This window comes from Paralichthys olivaceus, chromosome 11 (assembly GCF_024713975.1).
Source record: "Paralichthys olivaceus isolate ysfri-2021 chromosome 11, ASM2471397v2, whole genome shotgun sequence".
Classification (NCBI taxonomy): domain Eukaryota; kingdom Metazoa; phylum Chordata; class Actinopteri; order Pleuronectiformes; family Paralichthyidae; genus Paralichthys; species Paralichthys olivaceus.
In genome coordinates, this window is record NC_091103.1 from 25,790,203 (window position 1) to 25,807,363 (window position 17,161).

The 17,161-nt window shown below is 40.9% G+C and overlaps 1 long non-coding RNA gene and 1 pseudogene across 1 annotated transcript; both read left to right on the forward strand.

The window, feature by feature from the left end:
* Positions 1-416: 416 nt before the first annotated feature.
* LOC138412075 (general transcription factor II-I repeat domain-containing protein 2-like) lies at positions 417-1,490 on the forward strand (annotated as a pseudogene).
* A 7,036-nt stretch (positions 1,491-8,526) lies between these two features.
* On the forward strand, positions 8,527-9,786 carry LOC109646683 (uncharacterized). Its single transcript, XR_002203932.2, has 3 exons — positions 8,527-8,665; positions 8,746-8,811; positions 8,891-9,786. It is a non-coding gene; the product is annotated as an uncharacterized lncRNA (long non-coding RNA).
* Positions 9,787-17,161: the final 7,375 nt, after the last annotated feature.

The following is a 17,161-nucleotide window of genomic DNA, read 5'->3' on the forward strand; positions in this document are numbered from 1 at the left end:
GTGTTGCTTTTATTTTGAGGTTTTTATTTATTTACGAATAAAAAATGTCAGTATGAGAGCCAATGATCGCTCATTGTGTGATGAGACAAGTGACAGATGTTACCTGACAGTTTTCAACAAAACATGGACTGTATTTATTTCCTGAAATCAGTGGCAAAGCCGTGTGTTTAGTTTGCAGAGAGTAGATTGCCGTTTTTAAGGAATACAATTTGAATCGACACTACAAGACGAAACATGCAGCGAAATACAAAAACTTGACCGATGCTGAATGGGCACGGACATTCGAAGCTTTGCCAGCTAAGCTACAGAGGCAACACCGCTTTTTTACCAAGCTTCACATATCCAGTGAGGCAGCAACCAAGACCAGCTTTGTAATATCCCACAAAATCGCTAAAAACAGCAAGTCAGTCTCGGAGATGGAGTTCATTAAAGAGTGCTTGGTGGATTCTGCAGCGCTAATATGCCCCCACAAAACAGAAGCATTTGAGAAAGTCCCGCTGTCCAGGCAAACAGTGACGAGGAGGATCGAGGACATCGCATGGAATATGGAGCTTCAGCTGCAACGTGAGGTGGCAAATTTTGACTTTTTCTCCTTGGCTTTGGACGAGAGCTGTGATGTTCGTGACACAGCCCAGTTACTTATATCTTATAACGAAAGTCTTCAAGATTATGGAGGAGCTGGCAGCACTGCGGCCAATGAAAGGGACGACAACGGGGAGCAATCTGTTTACGGAGGTAAATGCATGCATGGACGAACTAGGACTGAGATGGCACAGACTGGCAGCAGTCACTAATGATGGTTGTCCAAACCTGACAGGGAAAATAACTGATTGAAACGGATGCAGATAAAGTACCTGAAATCGACCCAGAGCCGAAATTGGTATTATACATCAGAATGTGTTGTGCAAGTCAGTGCTTAAAGTGCACAGTAAATTTCATTAAAATAGTAAATTTCATTAGCATCATTTCATTAGCATTAAATCAAAGATAGTTTGTTTCGCTTTTGGAGGAGCATGAGACTGAACATGGTGACATTGGTTACCATACAACTGTCAGATGGCTCAGCCTGGGCAAAGTGCTGAAAAGATTTTGGGACCTGAAAGCAGAGATTCGGGAGGTTTGTGAGAAGAAAGGCAAAGACATCCCAGAGCTCTCAGATAGGGAATGGATGGCAGATTTAGCATTTGCTGTGGATGTGACTGCACTGCTGAATAAACTGAACACCATGCACAGCCTGGTGAAGGCTTTTATGAGAAAGTTGCAGTTTCTTTCAAGCCAACTGGAGAGCAACACTCTCACTCACATGCAAACCCTGAACGAAGTCACACTATCAGCTGATCACCTCTGCAAGTACTCATCCATGTTAGGAGCACTGCATGGTGAGTTTTCAAGGCGATTTGAAGATTTCAAAACAGTTGAGGATGAAATGCACATGGTCTCTTCTCCCTTTACCTGCAGTGTGGATAATGCACCCAGTGATGCTCAGCTAGAACTCATTGACTTGCAGTCTGATATGGCACTGGCAGAGCACTTCAAGTCAGAATTACTGCTGGATTTTTACTCCTCTCTCAAGGAGGAGAACTTTCCAAACATGAGGAGACATGCTCAATGCTTGGTTCTCTTTAGTTCTACCTACATATGTGAACAAACATTCTCAGTGATGAAATTTAACAAATTCAAGCATAGATCCGCTCTCACTGATGATCATCTGTAAGCTGTGCTTCGCATAGCCACCTCAGACATTCAGCCTGACTTTGACACACTTGTTAAAGCCCAATAGAGACTTGATTTCTCTCACTGAACAAGAAAAAAGAACTGAAAAACAGCAAATTAGAAGGTTAGACTGCTTAATGTTTGGAGTACAAAGACAATATTGATGCTTTTAGAAAGCTATGGATCTCCTCTTTTCAACAGTACTGTATATAATTAAAATGTGTTTTTGGTTCAGTGTGACTGAGTGGAGAAATGAGCAAGTCACAAATGGTAAAAACATTATTATGTATACCATTGTTTTTGAAAATGTGATTGAATAAATTACATTTCTTATAAGGCAATCTCACTTTTTCATTGCCTAATAATCACAACATTTACTATTACCAGTCACAGCTTGTCGAAACAATGCTATATAGCACTTTTTACGAAGAAATAAAATTAATATGCAGAAATTTGTTCAGGTTATTGGCCCAGCCCTCCACAATATTTTCTGTTCCTCATGTGGCCCCCCGGGAAAAATAATTGCCCACCCTAGAGCTTTCATCAAACCAACTTTAAATTCAGTAAAGTGTCATCTCAACAACATGGAAATTAAACTACCTCAATTTTTTTGTGCCTCACATGGTTTGACTGTGGCATGGCGTCAAAGTTTGATGATTCACCAAAAATAAGGGATTTATTTTAACATATATAGTGCCACATGACGATCAGTGGGAAAATTTTGTTTTTAACAACACTGTGCATTGTCCAATCGGCACCAAAATTGAAACATATGATCAGAGGAATGGCATAGCACCACCTACTGAACAGTGTGGAATTAAGTTGCCTTGCCCAATCGGCAGAAAAACTTTGCCCTAAGATCAGACTCCAGGCCTGAACACCTCCATGTGTCAAAAGTAAGTCAGGGTCATAGCACCACCTACTGATTCACCATGAAACAGGAAGTTGTTTTTAACGCACCAAAATTAAAAACCTATGATCAGAATTGCATCCTGAACAGCGCCATGTGTCAAGGTAAGTCAGGGTCCTAGCGACACAATCCGAACAGCGTGACAATTAAGTCAGAGGAGAATGGATCCATTGTTAATGGCATGACAGCCCGTAGTGAAGCAAATGTATTAGCGAGCAGGCTTTAGTGCTGTGTACATGAATTACAGTTGTACTTAAACCAAATTTCTGTCTTTGTTTCCCTTGAATTAAGAAATCTCATGCTTCATATTTATTTTATATTCTGAGGACAGACAGAAGTGTAAAAGATGCCACATGTAATGGAGAACATCAGAAAAATAATAGGATTTACAGCATTGGTTAGAGTAAAGAGTTTGTAGCATAATGGAAGGTAAGTGAATCGAGGAATTATTGTCAGTAATGGTAGAGTATCTGAGTAGACATATTGTATATCAAGTAGTCCTGTTGGAATCATAGTCCACGATCAGGATACACCATCATTATCCATCGTCATGATCCACTGCCGCCATCAGGATCCACCATCAGCTGCCACCATCAGCTGCCACCTCAATCATGGTCTACCACTATGGTCAGATGCCAGCACAATACAGCAACCGCCAATACTATCATGATCAGCCAGCATGATACAGGATCTGCGATCTCTGATTCGCAATCCATTATCATAATCCATGATGTGATCCTGGATCTGCGAACAATGAGGTATAGGGACTCCGGGAAAGAAGTCAAGTCAGTAACATGTTCTGATGAGACATTCATTTCTTTGAAGTGATAAGGTGGGAGAATAGGAAAGGGAAGCTCCATGTGTCATATGTCCCCCGAAGTTCTTGACCTATAGCAGCATAACTAAGAGCAGGTTGAGAACAAGCCCGGACTAGTAGGGTGATAAGGCCCGTTCTAGTAGGGTGATAAGGTACTATGAGTTTTTTAAGGTGTGATGGTGCCATAATATTATTATTATTATTGTAGGTGAGGAGGAGAATTTTAGATTCTATTCTCAATTTAACTGGAAGCCAGTGTAGTGAATGTAATAAAGGATATATGTGGTGTCTTTTCCTCGTTCTTTTCAGAACACATGCTGCAGCATTTTGGACATATACAGTATATTAAGGAATTACAATAATCAAGTCTGCTGGGTCAGCTGTGGCTGAGGTGTGGAGTGGTCATCCTCCAAGTCGGCAGACCAGAAAGTCGGCAGTTCGATCCCCAGTCTTCCCCATTGCATAGAACAAAAAGAATAGAAAACTGTACTGTAAAGCGCGTTGAGCGGTCATCAAGAATAGAAAAGCACTATATAAATACAAACCATTTACCATAAGCTCGGTGTTAGTATAATTTTTTACATTTCATTTGAGTAAACATGACACATAGTTTGTTCATAGCATCTTTATTTCTGAGTTGGGTGTATAAAATATTTGCTTGACTTAATCTGTTTCTTTTTAGTTTGCAATAACACTTACCCTTTATTTACATCAAGCTCCCCTGGCAAAAGGCCTGAAGCTTGCAGGAAGCGGCCTTTTAAGACCAGCCCACAGGAAGTGGAGGAGACCAAAGCATGATTGAAGAGGGGGGTATTTAGAAAGGGTTGAAAGTTGTTTGTTTGACTTTGTTAGTATTTGTTTAAAGCTAATCTCGTTTGTTTGTTTATCTATTTATTTTGATAAATTTGGTTTTTGGGTAGTTAATGTGGTATGTTGGATTAGAGACGTCTGGCCCCATTATCAGCAGAAGCACCAGCTGCCACAGGCCCCAAAAGCTAACACAGGTCCAGGGGCGCCTCCAAAAAAGTTTCATAGGGGTGGCCAGTAGGGCCACTTATATTCTTGGGGTGGAACACCAAAACTAAAAGCCATCATTTCAGGATTTTATTATAGTGTTGTAGTATACAGGCTACTAGAAAAAAATCAGAAATACTTAATCCTTAAAAAGACACATACCGCTTAATTTAAAGGTGTACATTTATTGTAATCAAAACAATTGAAGGTAGTGGCAGATACAAACAAGCAAGCAAGAAACAAGCAAGTACAGAAACACTCAACAAGAATTTCCCACCAGGGATCAATAGTCTCTGATTCTGATGGCTATACAGCATGTTTCAGAACAGTTTTATTCGCCTGTTGCTGTGTCTTTTGGCAAACACATCCACAAAGTCATCAAGATTTATGACCCTAGCACTTCTTGTTTCTACACTTAGCACAACCAAATTACTTAAACGCTCATAAGTCATGGTACTTCTCATGGCAGTTTTGATTAACTTTAGCATAGAAAAACTGTGCTCACAGGATGCAGTGCTCACAGGTAATGGAAGTGCAATTTTGCACAGTTTAAACATCTGGTGGAAGACCTCCTTATATGGCTCCAGAAAGACAGTGAGCTCTGTTAAATTCTTTGGTGTTTCCTGACCACTAGTTTGCTTCCTCTCAAGAATTCGAGGCCTGCATCCCTTTCATTATGACACAATTTTCTTTAGAAAATCTTCTCTTCACCTCAGAGCGAAGCACATCAATAACTGGAATGAATGAACCTGTCCGAGAATACTCCTTCTCTGTGCTGACTTGTCTTTGGACTATTGGAGTGAACATGTAATGCCCTACAAGCCTAGAGCTTGGTCTGACCTGATGGCCTGGAGGTGTAGCACTGATGTTTGCTCAGTAAGAGTTAGAGTATTGCCCCACAAGTCATTAAAGAGAGAGCCTTCTCTGTAACTCTGCAATGTGTCAAGAAGAGAGTCCACAAGTGTGACAGCTGTGACCAAATCGAGTTGTGGGGACTATAAAATATCTGACAGATATTTTAACTCACCAAGAACACTGGTGAATGTTACAAGGAGGCTAACAAACTTGCGATCTATTTGGGCTAATAAACCTCTTGCCTCTATTGCTCTGTCGCCATTTTGCTCTTCTGATATTTCTTTTAGTAGACGTACGATGGGTGGCAATCTGTCTCTCACGGTCTTGCAAGCATTATACCTACATGCCCACCGTGTCTCTATCAGCCTTTGTAACTCTCTTGGGGCCCCCCTGAAACATCTCCCTCTGTACTGCAAGCCATCTTTGGTGCACATATGACCCTGACACAAAGACATACAGTTTTTGCAAATGAGAAAAGATGCAATTAGCTTCAGGGATGCATTTCACACTGTCAGCTAATACTATATTTAAACAATGCACATTGCAGTGCACATAAAAAGCTAATGGGGCCTCTGATTTAATGCGTGTTTGCACACCTGTGTTCTTTCCACTCATGACTGAGGCTACGTCATATGCTTGCCCTACAAGGTGGTTTTTGTAGTTAAGACCTTGCTTCTGCAAAATTTGTACTATTTTCTGTGAAAATGCTGCAGCATCCAGGTGCTGTGCTGCCTCATAGGCGAGGAAGCTTTCACATACTGACCCATTGTAATAGTATCTAATTATAAAGGACATCTGTTCCTTCTTGCTTAGGTCTTTAGTCTCGTCAACCAAAATGCTGAAAGCTTCACTTTGGGCAACTTCACTAGTTACTGAGGTGCGGACCATTTCAGCTAGACAATCAATTATTCCATTTTGAGTATCATGCCCAAGGTATGTTGCATTTCTTTGACCTTTCTCTGTGCAATGTTCTGCGAAGCTGTGAGGAGCAAGGTTTCTCCAACAATTTTTATGTATTTTCCTTCACTAATTTATTATATTCTGAATTTAAGGAGGCTGAGAGAGAGGATGTGCTTGCAGTGGACTTTTCATACTCTGCCCATGCTAACATCGCATTAGTATGTGCTTCAGATTTGGCATGTCCTAAAAGTCCCCCATCTTTGAAGGTTGCCTTTTTCCAATTTTTGAACCCCTCTTCAGACATAAATACTGAATCACCTGAGGAGGGGAGACTGAAGTGCCGGCAGGCATAACAGTAGGCAGAGTCTTTACTCTGAGAGTATTCCAGCCATTTATGGGTGTTGTACCAGTCTTTGGAGAAGCTCCTGTCCCCTTGATAGGTTCTAGGGAAGAGTTTCAGTTGTGGGTGCTTGGGCTGCTCTGCTCATGACTGGGAGATATCTATGATGAAACAAGAGGCAAAATCAGTTATTCTGACATTAAAATAATGATAGTAATAATAATACTTAGCCCCTCTCCATAGTAATTATCAATTATAGCAATAATAATAGCGGGGCCTTCATCTTCATCACAGGTGACTTTAACCATGTTTCCCTCTCATCCACACTCCCAACATTCTGCCAGTTTGTCAAATGTGCAACCCGTGAAAATAAGACTTTGGACCTGCTGTACGCAAATGTTAAGGATGCATACAGCTCCACTGCCCTGCCACCACTAGGCAGGTCAGACCACAACCTAGTCCTGCTCTCACCATCATACAATCCTGTGGTTCAGCAGCACCAAGTCACAGTGAGGACAGTGAGGAAATGGTCTACTGAGGCCATGGAAACACTGCGTGGAGAGCTGGAAGCTACAGACTGGGATGCTCTGTATGAGCTACATGGTGAGGACATTGATGGCCTGACTGACTGTGTCTCTGAGTACATTGGGTTCTGCATAGACAACACCATCCCCACTAAAGAGGTCCGCTGTTACCCAAATACCTGCCTCTCCGTGTGTCTGATCAGTAACATCGGGGCCCCCCAGGGAACTGTACTGTCCCCCTTCCTCTTCACCACATACACTGCTGACTTTAAGCACTGCACTGAGTCGTGTCATCTGCAGAAGTTCTCTGATGACACGGCCATTTTTGGGTGTGTTGAGGGCGGGAGGGAGGCTGAGTACAGGGACCTGGTCGACCGCTTTGTGAAGTGGTGTGGAGAGAACGCTCTGCAGCTCAACGTGGCGAAGACGAAGGAGATGGTGGTGGACTTCAGGAGGAACAAGCCCCTGCCCTCTCCTGTCTGCATCGGTGGGACAGATGTGGAGGTGGCACCTGCATACAAGTACCTGGGTGTCACACTGGACAATAAACTGGACTGGTCCACCAACACAGGGGCCGTCTACAAGAAGGGCCTGAGCCGGCTTTACTTCCTGAGGAGGCTCAGGTCCTTCATTGTCTGCAACAAGATGCTGCAGATGTTCTATCAGTCTGTTGTGGCGAGTACCATCTTCTTTGCTGTGGTGTCCTGTGGTGCGGGCATCAAGACAAAGGACGCCAACAGACTGAGCAAAATCATCAAGAAAGTTGAGTCTGTGGTTGGCTCTAAGCTTGTCACCCTGGAGGAGGTGGTGGAGGACAGGATTCTGGCAAAACTGCTGGCATCATGGACAATCCCTCTCACCCCCTCCACAAAACACTGGACAAACTAAAGAGCAGCTTCAGCCACAGGCTCATTCAACCCCGCTGCTCTAAGGAACGATACAGGAAATCATTCCTCCCAACCGCAATAAGACTCTATAACTCATCTACCTCTGTCAGAGCCACCATCAGAGAACTGCACTAAATATTCCTGTTTCCTTGCACTGTGTACCCTGTACAACACTCCGCTCCATATACTGGAACATTTACTTCACATCATATGTGATATGTGTTAATTTAAACCATATTAATATTATATATCATTTTATACAATAATACTGTCTTTTTGCACACTCTGTCTACATATTCTCACACTCATAGTGTATTATATTATCTATTATACAGTCGTATACTTATATTTATACCTCTATATATCATATTATATCATACTCTTTGTACATATGTCTATATACACATATTTATACATGTGTACATGTTATTATTATATTTACTATTATTATTATATATACTGTTGCTGCCATTATTACTATATACTGCTATTATATTGGTATAATTACTATTTATATAAATATATATGATTGTAGTGGTACGAGGCATCACCAGCACACCTAACTCCGCTGCTGCCCTATTTGGCTTGTCTGCCAATCACCAGGGAGACCGAAGGGATAAAAGTAGGCCATGTCCCTCCCCTTGACCTCTCGCTTCGGGCCCTTCCGCTTCCAGGGCATTGTTGACTGCTCACTTCAGGGCACAGGTAGGCACACCTTAGCGTGCTTTTCGCGCACATTCGCAAGCATTGCATCTCGCTCACACTTTAATTAAACTTTCTGATAGGTCCGGCGTCTCCACTGCGACCAAGGCGATACCATCGAGTCATTTATAGCTGCTGATCAGCCATAGGTGAGTTACGAGAGCTCCCCGTTGCTAATTGTTTTTAGCCAGGTGCTAAGTCCTTTTTTTACCCCTCTCCCTCTAACAGTCTGCTAGTCTGCATGTCGTGTGGTGGCTGTCTCCCCCCGCTACGCTGACTCTCCTTCATACCTCTTCTTCTTTGGACGGGACTAAAATCCACCGGACTAAGAACCGGACTTGACGAGTGTTAAAGTAAAGTCAGAGCCCTGAAGTAGCTGAGTGGTGACCGTTGCTTCAATGCCGGTCTGCTACCTCGCTGCTACATCGCTGCCATCTCGTTGCTATATCGCTACTACCTCGCTGCTACCTCGCTGCTTGGTTCGGGGTCCTGTCGGCTGTCTCCTGTCGACTCGCTTTTTGTTATTGACGCTGTTTCCCTCTGCGTGTGTGGTGCGTGTGAGAATTGACCAAGGTCTGGTGTAGGTTTGGTTATTTCTTATTAGTTTGGGTTGTTTATTGTTTTGTTTAGTTATTGTTTATTTTGGTTTATTGAGTTGGTGTCTCTGACCAGAGACTGATTTTCTTTTCTTTGCGTGATTTCTGATGAATTTCAATATTATTCTTCAGTTCTTTAAATTGATCAGTTATTAATTTGCTTTGTTTTTTTTCGTTATGGGATTTGGTTTTCGTTGTTTGTGAGCCCTTTTTACAAGTGTTTGATTTCCCCCCTAGATTGGAAGACCGACGGTGGTGGTGGTGTTCCCCCCCTGGGTGGTGGCGATCCCTTGTGTGTGTGTGTGTGTGATATCCCCCATTTAAGATTTCCTTTATGCATGTCACATTTTGCTGTGTGAGTGGGGTGTTCTCCTTTCCTTTGGATGTCATTCTCCTTGTTGACCACTCCTCCAGCCTGTAAGCCTTCATCCATCAATTCCCCCTTTTTGGTTGGGCTCCTTATTTTGTTTCCTTGTGCCAAACCCTGTGTTCATTTTAACTAATAAATTATTGTATGTGATTATTTAACTCCGTCTCCTGCCCTCCCTGAGTGAATGAACCTGAGTGTCCTTGTGTAAAGGTGATTATTGACCTTAAGTATGGGTCCTTGGGCCCTAACCCAAGGTGGCGTTGTTGGTGTTTTAAAAGAAAGATCCTCTGATCCGAACTTAAACTAATTTAATTATGCTCGTGCCGCCACATTATGTTATATTATATACTATATATACTGTACTTTTTATATACTGTCTAACAATAACATTACCATCATATCATCAGTACTATTACCATCATATTGCCACTGCACCTTATCTTATTTACCTATTTATCTTGTGTTTCTGTTTTTATTCTTTCTATCTCAATATTTTGTTTTATTCTGTTGTATTGTATTTTATTGTATTCAAATATACCGGCTGCTATGATTACTTAATTTCCCTTCGGGGATGAATAAAGTAATCAATCTATCTATCTAGGCATTTCTATTCAGACTAATCAAACTGAACTACCAATAAACATGAATCAGAAAGCTTTAAGTGATGATATGATTTGTAATTTAATGGAAACGCAGTATATACATTTCTCCAGATGATGTTACTATCTGTCCTAGCCATCGATTTCATTATTAGGGCCACACAGTCATAAATTCACCTGTTGGTCCACAAACAGGTCGAACACCTGCTTTACCTGCCTCGCTTCTGTGACCATAGTTGGTGCTGACTGTCCCTGGTCTGCTGCTTGCTGATGCTCTTCCTCGTCACTGTGCTCTCTGACTGATGCTGGCTGTGCCTGTGTAACCTCATGCTGCTCTGTCTATTCCTCTCCTCCATCCTCCTCTTTCTCCTCCTCACTTAGCATCTGCTGCTCTCTCTTTCCCACTGTACTCACTTTCTTCTTAAAATAAGAAGAGATTTTGGTGGACTTTCTCTTCATTGTCTGCAAATTGACATAACATATACAAGCAGCAGCTAACGTTAGCTACGTAACTCAGTTCCAAATGTCAAAAAATAAGTCATAAGGTTTCTGGAACAGGTGCTGTAAACGGTACCATTTGGCATTTGAAAAGCACATGTCACGACGCATACTCCCCCCTCTTCTTTTACTAAAGAAATGTATGACTTACTTACTCTCTAGTAGTCTTCTCCGTCTTCTCTCGTCACTCCTTTTGAAATCGGTGTCGCTCACGCTGAGCCGTTAATGTCGGAGCGCGCAACAGCTGCCAGGGGGGCGGGGCTGGCCGGGGGCTACTGTGAGTGATGGAAGGTCAAGAGTGGCTTCCCTGGGCCTGGCTGGCTGTGCATTTGGCCCAAATGATTTGGGATGAAACACATAACTGACGATAGAATCCATGTGACTGGCGAGTGGGGTGGCCAGCTAATTTGTATGGGGGGGCCATGGCCACCCCTGGCGGCACCACTGCACAGGTCCCAACAGCAGCATTAGCAGCCACAAGCTCCTGAAGCAGCAGCAGTCACAGGTCCCAAAGGTGACCACAGGCCCCTACAGCACAGCAGCCACAGGCCTCAACAGCAACCAAAATATCATCAGTAGCAGCAGCAGCCAGAGGCCCCAACAGCACTAGCAACCATAGACCCCAATAGGAACCAACAAACACAATCATCAACAGGTCCCAACAGCCACAGCAACCACATTTCCAGGCAGTTTATTACTAGATATCTTAATTACTAGGTATTTGAGATGGTAGTGAATATTCCTACGGGACCCTGAAGTTAACTAGATGGTCATTGGCCCAGAGGACATGCAGTGTGTAGCTATGCATCTCTCAGTGTATGTATGTTACACAATGGAAACGCAACCATGTTCATCTGAAGAACAGCCATGTCTACCATTTACCTTATTTTGTCAACCTTTAGATGACTTAAGTATAAAAATAGAAATACAGAAATAAATAAATGTGGAAATAAATAAATAAATTTCTTAAATTTATTTCCACGTTCATTTATTTCTGTGACTGTATGCTCGGTCAGAGGACTGTGATGATCCAGTTCTACTACTTCAGCCTGTCAATGCTGGCTGTTGTGCAGTTTTGCAGTGTTGTGTCAGTTAACACTTAAAAGCAACGAGTTAATTTTTTATTGGTATGATTTAGTAACAAACTTATGATCATGTGTTTAGTTATTAATCAATGGTGTCAGATCAAGGCTGCGTGTCGCTCCGGTCATTTTATCTTGACTGTGAACGTCTTGTCTCATGTTGTACTAAGCACATGTTGACGAGTCATTTTTCATGATGTTTAAATGCAATCTCATATACTCTGGAATCAAAAAAGCACTGAGTTACTTCATGTACTGATCAGGTCCTGAGAACTACACTGTAAGATATTTCAAGTCGGTTAAACTTGGAAATGCAAGTTCACCTGCTACCTTGAAAATGTAAGTAAACTCAACTTGAAAATTACCTTTGTTCCAACTCAGAAATTAAAGTTCATAACTTTGATTTAACTACAACATTCTAGTTGTCTCAACATTGTTTTTAAAGTTGACATCATGTAAACACCTTTTTAACCGAAAGTATTTATCTTCAATTAACTTCTTTTTAAATTTATATTTCTTCTCGAATGAACTGTTAACTTATAACTGTTTTTAAATCAACAGTATTGATTATGGTCTTTGTCTTACTCAATGTTCATCCAAAACAATACTGAAATCACATTTTCCATATAAACTCTTATTCTGAAATGTAACAGGAAAAGCTGTGTTAAATATAGCTTTTATGCTCTTATTCTGACAAACCCACAGGAAACTGCCTACTGCTTTCCTGATTAACCATTGGTCTGAGCCACAATGTACGCAGGCTTTATTATGTAAGCATTTGTGTAATTTGCCTTCGCTTATTCTCACACAAATAAAACTTTTTAAACCTTTTCACCTCATAACTTAGCAAGAGCTAGCTTCATAGTTCATTTTCAATATCATTAGCGTCATCCACCATTTTGGGGTACTGTTCATTGCTATGGGCTCACTCGTGTCCATTCTAAGTCACATTTAAAATCACTACATTTCACGGTCACAGTCTAAGGCTTTTACAGGTTATCACCTGCATTATTTTCATATTTCATTCTGGTTAGGATTTCTGAGCATCTTACCTGTAGGAACGGTAACAAAAACACATGAGTGTCAGTCTTTTACTTTTGTGTTGCTCTGCATTACTTGAACTGTCTGACATCTCACTCTACTAGTGACTGGCGGCAGCTATTAATACACCTTATGCACACAGCGCTGACCAGGTACTCAACCATGTAAAACATAACCAGACCTGCTAGAAGATTGAATGTCTCACCATATGTGGGGCCGATGTGTTAAACTGTTTTAATGTCAAGGCATGTTTTAAGATGCATTGATATGCAACATTGTTCCTTGTCAACATTTTATGGACCGGTTATCTCACATTTGAATCCTTGTACAACCCCACCTTGTCTCTGAATTGAGAATGAAATCACACAGAAAATATAATACACTAATTTAACATGTTTTAAAGTTCTTTGCTGTTCTTAATGAGTCTGAATTTTAAATAGGGGGGCAAGATATGTTAGTCTTATTACTAGTAATGTCTCTGAAAAAACTTTTGATGTCTGGAAATACACAGTGCCACATAGACAGACATGGACAAAAGGTAGCAGACAGACAGAGAAGGTGGGGTTGTACAAGGATTCAAATGTGAGATAACCGGTCCATAAAATCTTGACCAAGAACAATGTTGCATTTCAATGCATCTTAAAACATGCCTTGACATTAAAACAGTTTAACACATTATAAAAACTACACAACAAACGTCTGCATCAACACAATTCTACAGACAAAATGTTTTTTGTTATGTGGGTTAGTGCCTCAAAAACGCATTTTACACATTTAAACAACCAAACTTACAAATCAGACCAGTATGTGAGGTTTTTCACCTTTTCATTTTTCATCCATTCTTGACTTGCTTTGTTTATAACTGTCCTGCTCTGTACAAACTATACTGTTGAAAACACGAACAATGTTTGTGTGAAGAACAATGCAGGTCCCTTATAACAGCTTCCTGCTTGAGATGTCCATTTGTTTGTTTATAGGCGATATCTAAGCAGTTTATTTCTGAATCCATGGATTCTTGCTGAGCATTGTTCCGGTTTAATGTCCATGATGACCCTCTAAAGGAACTTAAAGGAGTACTTCATATTCCAGGGGTACTCAAGGTTAAGGCAGTAGATTGCCCCAATTAAAATGGCAAAGCCTGTGGGCACATCTTTGAGATCATGTACAATGATCTTCTCCTCCACTACCACAGCCACATGAAAGACTTCCAAAGGAAATGAATCCTGGAGAGGGCCTTTGTGTCCAATTAGCAGTCCAACCTGCATTCCTTTCCTTATCACGTCAAGGGTTTCTCCATGAACCTGAAGACATAAAAATATAAATAAGACATGACATTAACAGGACAAAGAGCTGGTGTTCGGTGTGTTGTTTTAGAGTAGGTGTGTGTATGTGTGCATGCGTGTTCGTGTTTATGTGCGCATGTTTGTATGTAGAGTGCAGTGACCAACACAAAGGGGAGAAGACTGCAAATCCCTGCTCTGAAATTTCTGTGGTGACAAAAGTTACCACATTATATATAAACCTTAATCTAAACATGATGAATCATGTTTAAGTATTCAAGCCATTTAAGACTGTTTAAGGCCCGCAGAAACCCTGTCAATATCGGGGGTGTATGTAGAGGGAATGATAATTTTTTACATTATTACGCTCGTTTTCACTGAAAAACATTAAAAAGATATAGTTCAGGTTTTTTTGAAGTTGAATGAGGTTCTTCTCCATAGTCAGTGTATTACTACCATCTACTGTAGGTAATACACTGACTATGGAGAAGTACCTCATACAGCCCCACTTCAACAAACATGAACTATCCCTTTAAGATGATTATTGCAGGGATCTGTACCAAAAAAATATGATGTGTAGGCCAGGATAACTATGCTGCACGATTTAAAGATTGCAGAAAGCCATATTGCTATTTCATTAAAATTTCAATTAATTGTTCATCCCTACACTGTAAACTCAAATAAGTTACCAGAACTCATAAAAATTGAGGTAATCGATTGCCTCAATTTTTTTAAGTTGATCAACTTAAAAGTCAAATTTTTCCAGAACATAAAAGTTTGGATTACTTGTACCTTTTGATAACAGTTAAATGAAGTGCTCAAATATTTGCAGTTAATTTGACTTACAGTTTTCTGTTAAGGCAACTCAATTATTATCAGTTACTATGACTTAAAGGTTCCAGTTTTCATACCACAGAACTTAAAAAAATAAGTAAATCCTTTCCTTGGGGAAAGTTGGGTAGGAAGTTGACTTCTGCTCGTGTAACCCCGATTAGATATAGAGCACTAGAAAATACCGGGTTCCTTAAATGCATCGTGGTTTTTCCGTATGGTAGTTTTTTGGCCGGTATTCAGATTTCCGCAGCGCGCCTTGAACGCATCACCTGCAGCTCTCGGTGTGGAGGGCGTGACACGAAAAAAAGAGCAGAGAACTGAGAGAAGGCAGAAAAACTCCGTGCTGCCACGAAGCACTCTGTTCTCCAATTAGCATATGATTAAGAGTTTTTAGCAGTGAACCATGAACGAGTACCTACCTCTAAGACACCGAAGTTGGTCGTAGGAGAGGCTCCGTCAGGGTGTTTTCCTCAATTTTAGAACTATTCTGACAGTTTTTTTTTCAGGGACGATTCTGTCTGTGCCATGTGAGGAACTGCTTCATCGAGGTCCAGGACTTCATTGCTGTTCGTGGATGCCTTCTGCGTGCCAGGACGTCGACACGAGGATGCTTTCCGTACTAGGAGGGCAGTAGGAACCAAAACAAAAGGAAACCCACCTGAGAAGGTCTTTATCCATTTTTTTGCTACTTTATTCTGCCTGAAACTCAGGTTGTTTTTTGTTCTTGGGCCCAAGACTAACCAATAAATGACAGTTGACAACCAAGATAAACTGATAACTGACTAAAACTGACATCATAAGGAAAGTGAAGGTTGACAACCGAGGAACATTCAAAGTAAAATGGTTCAAACCGGTGAGACAAACAACTTTAAGTGAATGTAAACGAGTATAACTGAGAAACAGTGAAGTGGTACCACATTTATTAATTTTTTTTTCCTAAAACAAAGTGCATTTGTGTATTGAAGTGTATTGAAATACTTTATTTTTGTTTTACATTCATTTTGGTTGTTTAAATTGTTTCTTTGTGGTATATTTGAGTTAATTATTTTACATGAAGCTGTTCCTACTTTAACAGAAGTTAAATGTAACTGAACAGGATATTTATATAAAGATAATTTTCAGTTTCATAAAACTGTGGTCCTGTGTGTTGTGTGTGTTGGAGGTCTTATTTACTCCCTTACAGAGCCTACTACTGCCAATCTCCTTTCCCAAACATAGAAGATGAGTGAGCGTGAATCTGAGTAAACCTGTGATAATTCTGAGCTGAATGGTCCTAGGTCTAAGATTTTTGATACAGACCCGAGATTTAGATATTGTAGATATTATACTTAGGTCAGCAGCATAGATCTCTTCTGTAAGAGAGAGGGACACACGTCCAGGTTACACTCGCTTGGGTCTTTTAATATTGGAATGTGAAGGTTCATTTTCAGGAATACTCCTACTTCTTTTTCGAGCATTAACAGTGACCTCCTGACATCCAGTCCATCTCATCTTGTTCCTGTAATTGCCCACCTCAAACTTGATGCTGTTTTTCCATCCATTCCAGCCAGTCTCAGATCCTGCTTCCTTCAAGCTACAAGAGCCTCAGTAGCCATTGCAGTCTCTTTATCACTTTGGTAAACCTTAAAACCATATAAAGTAGATGCAAGCATTTCTAAAATGTCGTGCTTTAGCTCTCATCAACTTAAGGTGTCTGTTTTTCTTCTCATATTCGGCATTTCCATATTTAAGTTTCAGTTCAACATCAAGCACAAATGTGGGAACTGGAAAAGGACCTGGAGGCCACCTGCTGAGACGTTCTGGAGATGACACATCTGAAAGTAGATCAGTAGATGGAGTAGAGCTGGAGTCTTGCGAAAGTGAGATGGCATCGTCCTTGCCATCAATGGTCACCTTTGATGTCCTGTAGATTGTGTCACTAGTTGTTTGTTCTCTAATGTGTACTTGAGCAACCTCTGGTAGAGCTGAAACCAGAACAGAGTCAACCCTGGATACCTGAGTTTTTGGCTTGAAAAATGATGGTGCAGCAAGATGATATGCTGTCAATGTTGAGCGTCATGCAGTGTTAATTTTGTTGACAAAGACTATGACGAAAAATAGTCGTCAACAAACCTTTTTCATGGACGAAAACTAAATATAAACTAAATAAAAATCAGATATGATGATGAAGGCAGTGACGAAATATAACTGACACTTAAG